General features: G+C 42.4%; 1 protein-coding gene and 1 long non-coding RNA gene across 2 annotated transcripts in view; one reads left to right on the plus strand and one right to left on the minus strand.

The window, feature by feature from the left end:
• The window catches only part of KCNQ1 (potassium voltage-gated channel subfamily Q member 1), a 274919-nt gene that overhangs the window by 203529 nt on the left and 57604 nt on the right, over positions 1-13786 (minus strand). The gene's annotated exons all lie outside the window — the stretch shown is intronic.
• Positions 4494-5354, plus strand: LOC121023759 (uncharacterized). Its single transcript, XR_005787490.1, has 2 exons — positions 4494-4693; positions 4939-5354. It is a non-coding gene; the product is annotated as an uncharacterized LOC121023759 (long non-coding RNA).

Here is a 13786-nt window from a genome sequence, read left to right on the forward strand (position 1 = left end):
CAATACAATACAATACAATACAATACAATACAATACAATACAATACAGGCCACACATGACAAACCCACAGCTAACATTATACTCAATGGAGAGAAATTGAAAGTGTATCCCTTGAGGCCAGGAACAAAGCAAGGATGCCCACTCTCATGACTCCTATCCAGTAAAGTACTAGAAGTCCCAACTAGAGCAATCAGGCAAGACAAAGAAATAAAAGGAATCCGAATTGGAAAGGAAGACGTAAAATTGTCATTATTGCTGGTATATAGGAAATCCCAAAGAATTAGTCAAAAAAAAGTGCAATTGATCAGTGATTTCATCAACGTGGCAGGAGACAAAAATCAACATACAAAAATCAATCGCATTCCTTTACACTAATGAGGAAGCATCTGAGAAATAAAACTGTCCCGTTCCAAATTGTGTAAAAAATGAAAATAGGAATAAATTTAACCAAAGAAGTAAAAGGTCTATACAAAGAAACCTACATACCTTTGCTGAAGAAAAAAAAAAAAAAAAAAAAAGAACACACAAATGGGAAGACATCCTATGTTCAGGATCAGAAGACTTAATACTGTTAAAATGGCCATCCTACTCCAAGCCATCCACATATTAAGCACAATCCCCATCAAAATACCAAAGACATTATTCACAAAAATAGAAGAAACACTCCTAAAATTGGTGTGGAATCACAAAGATCCCCAGTAGCCAAAGCGATCCTGAGAAAAAAGAACAAAGCTGGAGGTATCACTATAACGTCACCGTGTGTGTGTATGTGTGATTAAAACTATAACTAGTTTGAACGAGTTCAAAGCCATAGTAATAAAAGCTGTATGGTACTGGCACAAAAATAGACGCATCGACCAATGGAACAGAACAGAGAGCCCAGAATTAAATGCCAGCATATATGGTCAACTAATATTGAACAAGGGAGCCAAGAGTACTCAATGGGTAAAGGGCAATCTCTTTAGCAAATGGTGTTGGGAAAACTGGAGAAACACGTGTAGAACAATGAAACTAGATCCCTATCTCACGCCACTCACACAAATTAACTTGAAATGGATCCAAGACTTAAACAGTAGACCTGATAACAAAAAGCTCCAAGGAGAAAACCTAGGGAAGAAGATCACCCATATTGGTTGTGGCAATAATTTGGGAGACATGATGCCAAAATATACAAAGAACCCAGTGAACTCAATAAAATAAAACCCCAAGCAATTTGACTAAAAAACAGACTGAACTAAATTAGACATTTTTTTAAAGAGGACATAAAAATGACCAGCGGGGGAACCTGGGTGGCCCAGTCAGTTAAGCATCTGACTCTTGATCTCAGCTCAGGTCTTGATCTCAGGGTTGTGAGTCCAAGCCCCGTGGTGGGCTCCATGCTGGGTGTGGAGCCTACTTTTAAGAAAACTCACGAGCAGACACATGAAAAGATGCTCAACATTGCTAATCATCAGGGAAATGCAAAATCAAAACCAAGATGAGCCATCACCTCACACCTGTTCGAATGGCTATCATCAAGAAGAGACAACAGGTACTTACAAGGACGTGATGAAAAAGGAAGCCTTATACATTGTTGGTGCTGATTTAAATTGGTCCAGCCACCATGGAAAGCAGTATGAGGGTTCCTCAAAAATTTAAAAGTAGATAATACAATCCAAGAATTCCACTCCTAAGTATATATCCAAAGGAGATGAAAATAGGATTTCAAGGAGATATATACACTTCTATGTGTATCACAGCATTATTCACAGTAGCCGAAATATGGAAACAACCCAAATGCCCATCAATGGATGAGTGGATTAAAAAGATACATATACAGAGTGGAATATTATTCAGCCACGAGGAAGGAAAGATATCCTGCCATTTTGCAATGACATGGATGGACCTTGGGCACATTATGCTAATTGAGATAAGTCAAAGACAAGTACTGTATGATATCACTTACGTATGGAATAAAAAAAAAAAAAAGCCAAATGTGTAAAAGACAGGAACATGGTGATTACCAGGGAATGGGGTGGGGGCTCAGGGAGGGATAAGAGTGACGGTTTAAGGGACAAAATTATAATGAATAGTAAATAAGCTGTAGAGATTTAAGGCACAGTATAATGAGCATAATGTCATATTATAGTTACACACGGTGATAGATACATCAGCAACCATATTACAGCATATAAGTATATCATAGGAATGCTGTACACCTTACACTTCCACAATACTGCACATACAATTTGTTCAATAAATTTTCAAAAAGGTAACAGGAACTAACGGGAAGTAAGGTTTCAACTCTTCACTTAAAGAGGCAAAGCACTGATACCAGAATATGATAAATGACATATTTATATTGTAATACCTAGGGCGACTCTAAGAGAACTCTACAAAACTACTCCCTCAGAAACACTGAAGACATCAAAAGGATATCAAGAGAATATTTCAGAACAACTCCACACACATATATACGACCACTTAGATGAAATGGATCAATCCCCGCAAAAGCACCCATTACAACTTACCCAGTAGGAAATAGGTCATTTTTATAGACCTATAACTTCAGGAGATTAAATTTTTTTCAGGAGATTAAAATTTTAATTTAAAAATTCAGAAGAAGGGATTCCCAGGTATGGATGGCTTCACTGGAGGTTTCGCCCAAAATTTTAAGAAAGAATTAATTATAATGCCACACAATGTCTTCCAAAAAACAGACTAGGAGGGACTACTTTTCAATTCATTTTATATAGAATTTCCCTGATAACAAAACCGAAGATAGTACCAAAGCAGGAAAGTACAAACAAATATCCCTCATGAATATAGATGGAAAAGTCCCTTTAAAATGTTAGCAAACAGAATTCAGCAATATATGAAAAGCAATATCCGCCATGACCAGTGGGATCTGTTCTAGGAATGCAAAGTTGTTTCAGTATTCAAAATCGTGCAATGTAATGTACGATATCAATAGGTAAATAATAAAAATCACATGGTCATATCAGCTGATTCATAAAGAGCATTTGACAAAAATCCAACATCTTTTCATGACAAAAACACTCAGAAAAAAATAGAAAAGGGAACATCTTCAATTTGATAAACACTGTCTACTGAAAAACAAAACAAAACAAAAAAACTTGTACCTAACATTATACTTAATGGTGAAAGACTGACTTCCTCTTAAGATCAAGAACAAGGCAAAGATGTTCACACATCATTCTTATTCAACAGAGTACTGGAAGTTATAGCCACTGCAATAACACAAGAAAAGTCAATAAAAGACATACATACTGGGAAAAAAAGAAAACTGGGTAATATCCAGAATATATAAAGGTCTCCTACAACTCAACAACAACCAAAACAAAACAAAAACTCAAAACTGGGCAGAGGACTTGAATAGACATTTGTCCCAGCAGAATAAACAGATGGTCAGTAAGCACTTGAGAAAATGGTCAAATCACGAGTCATCAAGCAAATGCTAATCAAAACCACAACAAGATACCACTTCACACCCACGGGGGGGTGCTATTATAAGAATAATATTTTTTTTAATGAACAGAGAAAGACAAGTGTTCGTGAGGAAGTGGGGAAGTTGTTATGTGCTGCTGGGAGGGATGTGAAATGGTGCAGCCTCTACGGAAAATGCTACAGTGGTTCCTCAAAACATTAAAATTAGAATTACCATATGATCCAGCAATTCCACGTCTGGGTATAATCTCAAAAGAATTGAAAGCAGGGACTTGTATCATCGTGGCTGTAGCAGCGTTATGCACAACAGTGTTAGGGAAGCAACCCCCCCCCCAAAGAAATACAATTTAAAAAAAAAGAACAAAGGAAACTGTCGCTATTTGAAGATGACATCATAGTCAAAGCGCCAAAACCCAAAGACAAGGGGAAAAATCGTGAAAGCGGGAATAGGAAAAAGGGAGCGCTCCAACAAAAATTAACGGGTGACTTTTACATCAGAAACAATGGTGCCCAGAAAGCAGTGAGGTAACATATCTAGCGAAAAAAAAAAAATTAAAAGAATCTTGCATCCAGAAAGATTATCTTTTACAAGGAAAACAGAATACAGACATTCCCAGATAGATAAAAACAGAGAATTCCTTGTTAGTCATCCAGTTTACAAGAACTGTGGAAGGACATTTTTCAGGCAGGGAGTGACTCCACATAGGAAATCGAATTCACAGATAGAAAATGAGAAGTATCCATAAAGGTAATTATGTAATAACATGGGAAAATATAAATGCGTGTTTCTTCCCATTTCTCAGAACTAATTTATTTTTTTTTTAATTTTTTTTTCAACGTTTATTTATTTTTTTGGGACAGAGAGAGACAGAGCATGAACGGGGGAGGGGCAGAGAGAGAGGGAGACACAGAATCGGAAGCAGGCTCCAGGCTCCGAGCCGTCAGCCCAGAGCCCGACGCGGGGCTCGAACTCCCGGACCACGAGATCGTGACCTGGCTGAAGTCGGACGCTCAACCGACTGCGCCACCCGGGCGCCCCACTCAGAACTAATTTAGAGAGCAAATGTATAAAACGTGTATTTAGTTGTATTGTTGGCTTGTACCATAGAGAATGTAGTATATTTGTCAATGCCAACTCAAAGCAGGTTGGTTGTTGCAAAGCTGTATTGAGCTAAGGAAAGGCCACCTGTGGGTAATTCGAATCCACGGGAAGAAATGAAAAGGATCAAAAATGTTCATTAAGAAGGTTAATAGGACAGGGGCGCCTGGGTGGCGCAGTCGGTTGAGCGTCCGACTTCAGCCAGGTCACGATCTCGCGGTCCGTGAGTTCGAGCCCCGCGTCGGGCTCTGGGCTGATGGCTCGGAGCCTGGAGCCTGTTTCCGATTCTGTGTCTCCCTCTCTCTCTCTGCCCCTCCCCCGTTCATGCTCTGTCTCTCTCTGTCCCAAAAATAAATAAACGTTGAAAAAAAAATTAAAAAAAAAAAAAGAAGGTTAATAGGACAAACACTGTATACACCTTTGGGCTTGTAACAAAAATAGACATAAATATATTTAACGATAATATCACAGAAATGGGTAAAACGGAATAAAGGAATATCGGGGCAACTTCTGTATCTAACCAGGCTTAGGTGAGTGTAAATCTGAAGTTAAGATGTAGATGATGAATATAAGAACAACCACTAAGGAAATAGTGAAGAACTATTTAGAAAACTCTTAAAAACTATATTAGAAAATATTCACTAAATACATAAGAAAGCAGTAAAGGAGAAAGAGAGGAACAAAAAAAAAATACAGCAGATAGAAAACAAAAAGTAAGGGGCAGACATCAATCCAACCGTATCAGTAACATTGAACATGGGTGGATCAAACCATCAAAAGGCAGAGCTAATCAGACTGGATTAAAAAATGAAGTCCAGTGAGACGCTGTCTATAGCAGGCATACTTGAGGTTCAAGTACACAAACAGATTGAAAGCAAAGGGATGGAAAAAGACAGATCATGTGAACAGCAACCACACATACGGGGGGGTGTTACGCTGAAATCACAGTGGCCACAGAAACAGCCCGTGTGACAACTGTTTGAGACTTCAGTATGCCACTTGCAATGATGCATAGAACAAAAAATGGGAATATCAACAAGGAAAGAGAAGATATGAACAATAAATCCGCTATACCCAATGGATGACTGCAGAACACGAACAACAACCAAAGAATATTTGGTCTTTTCAAGTGCCCATGGAGCATTCTCCAAGAGGGACCATATTGCTGTCCCAGAAGACAAACTTCAATACATTCTAAAGGATTATAATACTGATTGTTTTCTAACACCATGGAATAAAAGTAGAAATATGTGGCATTTAAACAATGTACTCTTTAAAAAAATTTTTCTTTAATTTATTTTCAAGGGAGAGAGACAGAGTGTGAGCAGGGGAGGGGCAGAGAAAGACAGAGACAGATTCTGAAGCAGGCTCCAGGCTCTGAGGTGTCAGCCCAGAGCCCGACGCGGGGCTCGAACCCACAAGCCGTGAGATCATGACCTGAGCTGAAGTCAGCCGCTCAACCGACTGAGCCACCCAGCACCCCTAAACAACATACTCTTAACTGACCAATATATCAAAGAAGAATTCATAAGAAAAATTAGAAAATACCTTGAGATGAATGAAAATGAAACCACGAAATACCAGAACTTCTGGGATACAGTTACAACAGTGCTAAAAGGGAAATTTATGGCTGTAGATGCCCACATTAAAAAAGAAAAGAGAACTCGCATCATTCACCTAACTCTCCACTGGAGGAAACTAGAAGGAAAAAAAGAAAAAAAAACCTAACCCTAAAGCGAGAATAAGAAATTAAATAATAAAGATTATAGTGGGAATTAATGAAATAGGGGACAGAAAAATAATAGAGTCAATGAAACCAAACATTCATTATTTGAAAGATCAACAAAATTGGGAAACCTCTGGCTACGCTAATGAGGGAGAGAAAACTCAGATTGCTACAATTAGAAATGGCTTTGCAGAAATAAAAAAGATTTAAATGAATGCTACACACAATTTCATAACAATAAATTATACAACTTTGATAAAATGGACAAATTCCTAGAAAGTAAAAAGAAAAAAAAAACTACTACAACCGATCAGAAATAAGTAGAAAATCTGAACGCATCTATAACAAATAAAGAGATTGAATTAGTAATGAAGACACTACCCACAGACAAAAGCCCACAAGGCCCAGATGGTGTCACTGATAAATTCTACCAAGAACTTAAAGAATAAAAATTCTTTATAACCTCTTCCAAAAAGGAGAGTCGAACGGGAGGAGGAAACGCCCCCAACACACTCTGCAAGGGTGACATTGCCCTGCTACCAAACCAGGAAAAAAATGTGGCAAGAACGGAGAACTGCCGAACAGCAACTCCTATCAAAATAGATGCAAAATGCTCAACAAAATACCAGCAAATACAATCCAGCACTAGAAAGAAAGGATTATACGCTATGACCAAGTGGGATTGGTTCCAGGAATGCAAGGTTGGATTAACATCTCAACATCAATGAATCTAATGCACCGTATCAGTAAAATAAAAGGCAAAAACCACATGATTATCGGTCGAAGAAGAGACACAGAAAAAGCATTTGGTAAAATTCAATACTCTTCCGTGATGATAAAACAGGGCTTTAGTATACCAGGAACAGAAAGGAACTTCCTCAGTCTGATAAAGGGCATATAGTAAAAAACCAGAACTAACATGGTACTTAGTGGTGAGAGACTAAGTGCTTTCCTCTTAAGGTCTGTAACAAGACAAAGATGTCTGTTCCCACCACGTCTATTCACTATGTTGGAGGTTCGATACAGGACAATTAGGCAAGAAAAATAAATGCATCCGGTTTGGAAAGAAAGAAGTGAAAGTATTTCTATTCACAGATCACATGATTCTATATATAGAAAATCCCAAGAAATCCACCAAAACTTATTATGAATAAGGAGCAAGTTCAGCAAGATGGCAAGATATGTTAGTACACAAAAATCAATTGTAGGTCTACATACTTTCAATAAACAATCAGAAAATGAAATCAAGAAAGAAGTTTCATGTACAAAAGTATCAAAAAAGAATAAAGCACAACAATGTAAATGTGCTTCCTGCCACAGACTTAGACACTTAAAAATGGCTAAAATGGTAAATGTTATTTTAGATCTACTTTGCCACAATAAAGACAGAAAAAAATACTCAGAAATAAACTGAGCAGAAGAAATGCAAAACTTGTACTCTGAAAACCACAAAATATTACTGAAATAAAAGATCTAAATAAGTCAAAGACATCCCATGTTCATGGATTGGAAGACAATGTTGCCGTGTTGTCAGGACTCCCCCAACCTGACCTACGGACTGAGCACAATACTCACCAGAAGCCCAGCTGAATTCTTTGTACAAATTGACAAGCTGATTCTAAAATTCATATGGAAGTTCCAATGACCTAGAATAGCCGAAGTCATCTTGAGAAAGAAGAAAGTTGGTGGGGGGGGGAGTTAGACTTCTCAATTTAAAAACTTGCTACAGAGTAATAGCATTCAAAACAGTGTGGTACTGGCTTAAGGTAAGACATTTAGACCAATAGGATAGGATGAGAGTCTAAAAAACAAAGCCTTATATCCATCATCAAGTGATTTTTGTCTTGGGTGCTGAAAGTATTCATGGGGGAAAGAATCACCTCGGGGACAAATGGTGTGCTGGAACAATATGAAAAGAATTAAGTTGGACCACTCCCTTATACCGGGTACAAAAATTAACTCAAACTGGATCAAAGACCAAGATGTAACAAAGCTCTTAGAAGGAAACATTGGGATAGATCTTCACGAACAGATTTGGCCGTGTTTTTTAAGACCTAACACCAAAGGCGTGGGCAACAAGAAAAGATACACTGGACATTATCGAAATCGAAGCTTTGTGCTTTAAAGGACATTCTAAAGGAAGCAACAAGAAACCCACAGAGGGGAGAAAATATTTGCAAATCACGTATCTGATAAGGGATCGTGGCTAGAATCTACGAAGAACTCCTACAACTCAAAAATAAAAGGACAAATATTCTCATTTGTAGAAAAGGATGGAGGAGCTGAACAGATGTTTCTTCAAAAAAAGATACAACAAACGATCAACGGGCACAAGAAAAGATGCTCAACATCATGAGCCATCAGGGAGATGCAAATCAAAGCCTCAACGAGATGGCTCCTTCACCCTTACCCGAATGGCTACGATAAGAAATACTAAGAAGGGTACGGACAAACAGAAATCCTCACGGGTTGTGGGTGGGAACATAAAATGGCACATCCATTTTGGAAAACAGTCCGGCAATCCCTCAAAAACTTAAACATGAGGTTACCACTTGAGGGGCGTCTGGGGGGCTCCATCGGTTGAGCGTCCGACTTCGGCTCAGGTCATGATCTCACAGCTCATGGGACTGAGCCCCAAGTCAGGCTCTGTGCTGACAGCTCAGAGCCAGGAGCCTGCTTCAAGTTCTGTGTCTCCCTCTCTTTCTGCCCCTGCCCTGCTCATGCTCTCTCTCTCTCACTCTCTCTTTCTCTCTCTCAAAAATAAATATAAAAAGGAAGTTACCACCTGAGCAATTCCACTGCTAGGTCTCCCTCCAGGAGACGTGTGAGCCTGTGAACACACAATTCATAACCACGTTACGTATAATCGCCAAAATGTTCATCATTTGCACGGATGAACAAAATGTGTTTTATCCACATAATGAATACTTTTTACTTTTTAACAGCAAAATGGAACGGGGGCACCTCGGTGGCCCAGTCGGTTGAGCGTCCGACTTTGACTCAGGTCATGATCTTGCAGTCCGTGAGTTTGAGCCCCACGTCGGGCTCGCTGCCGTCAGCCTGTCAGCTCGGAACCCACTTCAGATCCTCTGTCCCCCTCTCTCTGCCTCTCCCCTGCTTGTGTTCTCCCCCACTAAAAAAATTTTTAAAAGACAATAAAATGGAATACTTTTATGTGCTATAATTTGAGTGAACGAAGATTACATTTTATACGATTCCATTTATTTTTTTAATGTCTATTTTTATTTATTTATTTTTTCTTTTGAGAGAGAGAGAATGCATGAGTGAGCAGGAGGGGCACAGAGAGAGGGAGAGAAAGAGAGTCCCAAGCAGGCTCTGTGCTGACACTGGGGCTCCAACTCATGAACCGTGAGATCATGAGTTGGGCTGAAATCAAGGGTCAGACGCTTAACCAACTGAGCCCCCAGGCGCCCTTTATACGATTCCACTTAAACAAGTTCTCCAGAGGAGGTAAATCCATGGCCACCACCCGGAAGTAGATGAGGGGGTGTGGGGGCCGGACGTGGGAACAGGGATTAACTCTAAGTGGGCACAGTGGGTCTTTCAGTGGGTGGCGGATATTCTAGAAATTTTTTTAATGTTTATTCATTCTTTTTTTTTTTTTTAATTTTTTTTTCAACGTTTATTTATTTTTGGGACAGAGAGAGACAGAGCATGAACGGGGGAGGAGCAGAGAGAGAGGAAGACACAGAATCGGAAACAGGCTCCAGGCTCCGAGCCATCAGCCCAGAGCCCGACGCGGGGCTCGAACTCACGGACCGCGAGATCGTGACCTGGCTGAAGTCGGACGCTTAACCGACTGCGCCACCCAGGCGCCCCTAATGTTTATTCATTCTTGAGACAGAGACAGAGCGTGAACGGGGGAGGGTCAGAGAGAGGGAGACACAGAATCCGAAGCAGGCTCCAGGCTCCAAGCCGTCAGCACGGAGCCCGACGCGGGGCTTGAACTCACGGACTGTGAGATCACGACCTGAGCCGAAGTCAGATGCTCAACCAACTGAGTGGGTGGCGGATATTCTAACCTAAATGGTGGTGATGATTGCGTCAGTCAGTAAATTTGCTGAAATTACATCGCAAATGGGTGAATTTTAGGTACGTAAATTGTACTTCGATAGAGTGGCGTTTTAAAAAGCAAGTTAGAGGGGCGCCTGGGTGGCGCAGTCGGTTAAGCGTCCGACTTCAGCCAGGTCACGATCTCGCGGTCCGTGAGTTCGAGCCCCGCGTCAGGCTCTGGGCTGATGGCTCAGAGCCTGGAGCCTGTTTCCGATTCTGTGTCTCCCTCTCTCTCTGCCCCTCCCCTGTTCATGCTCTGTCTCTCTCTGTCCCAAAAAATAAATAAATGTTGAAAAAAAAAATTAAAAAAAATAAATAAATAAAATAAAAAGCAAGTTAGGAAAAAGAAATGTGCCGAACTCATTTTCAAATGAGCGAAAAAAACCACATCGAAAGGAGAGAGGAGAACATCACTAATCCAAGCGCGTGGAGACGACAGTATTTGATCAAACGCCCGTGATCTTGAGTGGGAGGAGGCGGGGAATGACAGGCGAACCCTCACCCTCCTCAGCAGGTTTGATGTTACAGCCCAAGGACGAGGCAACCAGAACATCCCGGCTTCTCTGCAGGCTGTGCAGGGCCCAGAGTTTGGTTTCCAGTCATTTCCTCCCCTGGGGAAAAGGGGCTCCTTGGAAAATTGGCCGACTCTGGGGCTGGAGCAGAGGGTGTATGAAATTAGCTTGACTCTTCTTATACCAGAACATAAATGCTAAAAAAAAAAAAAGGGGGGGGGCACCTGGGTGGCTCATTTAAGTGTCCCACTTCAGCTCAGGTCAGGATCTCGTGGTTTGTGGGTTCTAGCCCCGCGTCGAGCTCTGTGCGGATGGCTCGGAGCCTGGAGCTTCTTCACATTCTGTGTCTCCCTCTCTCTCTCTGCCCCTCCCCAGCTCACTCTCTCTCTGTCTCTCTCAAAAATAAATAAACACTTAAAAAATAAAATAAAATAAAATAAATAAAATAAATAAAATAAAATAAAATATAAAATAAAATAAAATAAAATAAAATAAAATAAAATAAAATAAAATAAAATAAAATAAAATAAAAATAAAAATAAAAATAAAAATAAAAATAAAAATAAAAAGTTGAACTATCGGGGCACCTGGGTGGCTCAGTTGGTTGAGTGTCTAACTTCAGCTCAGGTCATGATCTCACTGTTCGTGCGTTCGAGCCCCGCAACGGGCTCTGTGCCGACAGCTCGGAGCCTGGAGTCCGCTTCAGAGTCTGTGCCTCCCCCTCTCTCTCTGCCCCTCCCCCGCTCACGCTCTGTCTTTCTCTGTCTCTAAAAATAAACATAAAAAAATGCTAAAAAAAAATGTGAGCATGTCCCAAGGACACAGAAGCCAGCTTGAAAAGGCTTCTGTTGGCCAAATCTGGGACAATTTGAATATCAAAATAATTAAGGACACTAAAGAATTATAATAAAAAAATCCATGAGCCCATGCATATAGATAATAAGTCCCAGAAACAGACAGATGGGGGAGAAGGGAGGTTTTCCCACAGAACGACCCGGAGATGTCTTCTCTTGGAATAAATACCATTCCGGCTGGAAGGCAGCTCCTAGTACTTCGGTGGGAGGTGTGCTAGAGCTGAGAGGGCATCAGCCACCATAATCAAGACGGTTCCAGAAAATCTGCATCTGAGAGACGTTTTAAAACAGGGAACAGGAAGGGCGCCTGGGTGGCTCAGTCGGTTAAGCCACCGGCTTCAGCTCAGGTCATGATCTCACGGTCCGTGGGTTTGAGCCCCATGTTGGGCACTGTGCTGACAGCTCAGAGCCTGGAGCCTGCTTCGGATTCTGTGTCACCCTTTCTTCCCCTTCCCTGCTTGCACTGTCTGTCTCAAAAATAAAATAAACATTAAAAAAAAAAAACTTAAAATAAGGGACCAGATGTGCTCATAGCCTTGCACAATTTCCCTGTCGCTTATCGGTTACAAAGCCAAGTAGGACAAGTCTTCGGCGGGTGATTAAAGTCACACCCCATTTCGGGGCAGAGAGAATCAAATGTCCTGGGGTGGGTCACCCCAAGAAGGATACCATGTCGCTGATGGAATGTTCCAGCTGGAAGGCACAACCTGAATCTAACTACAAGGGAAACATCCTGCAAATCCCTAAGAAGTGGCAGGACTGTGGCCCACAGAAAACGCGAACGCCGTAAAAGGCGGAAACTGGAAATGTTCCTGGTTCAAGAAGGCTCCGGAGACAGGACAGCTGATGGCAACATTCACCGCGAACAGCTGTGAAGGGCAGGGTCACGTCCACTGGCACAACGGAACGCAGGTGGGTTTGGAGAGAGGGCTGGACCCACGTTTCATGTGCAGGGCGCTGTAAAAGGGGGACTTTTGTTTTTAGGAAAAACACGGCAAACATTTCGGGGCCACAGTCTCCAGAGTGGTCAGCTTACTGTCAAAGGACTCAGAGAACCAGGTACATCAAGATCCCTACAGAAAGGGGTACGAACGGTAAAACGAATGCGGTAAAATGAACCCTGAGGTATCCCCTTGGCCTAGTGGTCTTCAACTGGAAGCGATTTTGCCCAGGGGAGACCTTTCTCTGGTCACCACGCTGGCCCCAGAAGAGGCCAGGGAAGCTGAGCCCTCGACAAAGCACGGTCTGGCCCCTGATGTCACTGGTGCCGCAGGCGAGAAAACCCGCTTCGCTCGGCTGACAAGACAGAGCCCTGCCCGGGTGGCCGGTGATAGCCCGCAGGGGTGCCAGGAAGGGAGCCCTCGAAAGTGACCCGGCAACACCCACGATGTTAATAATGCACCTGATCCTGAGTCAGGGGCTGGACTGAGTCCCTGCAACTCACACACTAGCACTGTCGACCCCAGCACCTCAGACGTTTGGAGAAGGGCCTTAAAGAGGTCAGTTCCGACAAGGCTGCTGGTGTGGATCCCACTGCACTATGGCGGGTGTCCCTATACAGGAAATTTGGACAAACGGGGACGCAGAGGAAGGACGGGGGAGGACGTGGCGAGAAGGTGGCCGTCGGCAAGCCCAGGAAAGACGACAGCGTGACCCGAAACCTTTCCGCCTGCAGGATGGGCGAGATGCATTTCTGTTGCCCAAGCCACCCAGTCTGCAGTCTTTTGTTATGGAAGTTTCTAGCAAACTAATACATCCCGGAACGAAGGAGAGACTTCAGGCTGCAGGCTGAATGCCCCAGCAAGGAGGTGCACCGTGTGCAGCTGAGCGGGAAAGGCGAGACAGCATGTGGGACGTGATCCCGTGAGTTCGGAAATCCGTGACGAGCCTGTTTACAGCACGAGCCCCGGGACGGCAATACAACCTTAAAAGAAAAACCAGCCCCAGGATCTGTGGGGTGAGAAGCTGGGTGGAGGGTGAGTGGGCGCCTGGGAGAGGGGTTCTGGGTGGGAGGCCAGAGGCACCAGGAAGCTGGCCACACACAGGCCCGGGGCGGGTGGTGGGGTGGGGCACT

The sequence above is a fragment of the Herpailurus yagouaroundi genome, unplaced genomic scaffold (genome assembly GCF_014898765.1).
Source record: "Herpailurus yagouaroundi ecotype Mexico unplaced genomic scaffold, PumYag 569, whole genome shotgun sequence".
Classification (NCBI taxonomy): domain Eukaryota; kingdom Metazoa; phylum Chordata; class Mammalia; order Carnivora; family Felidae; genus Herpailurus; species Herpailurus yagouaroundi.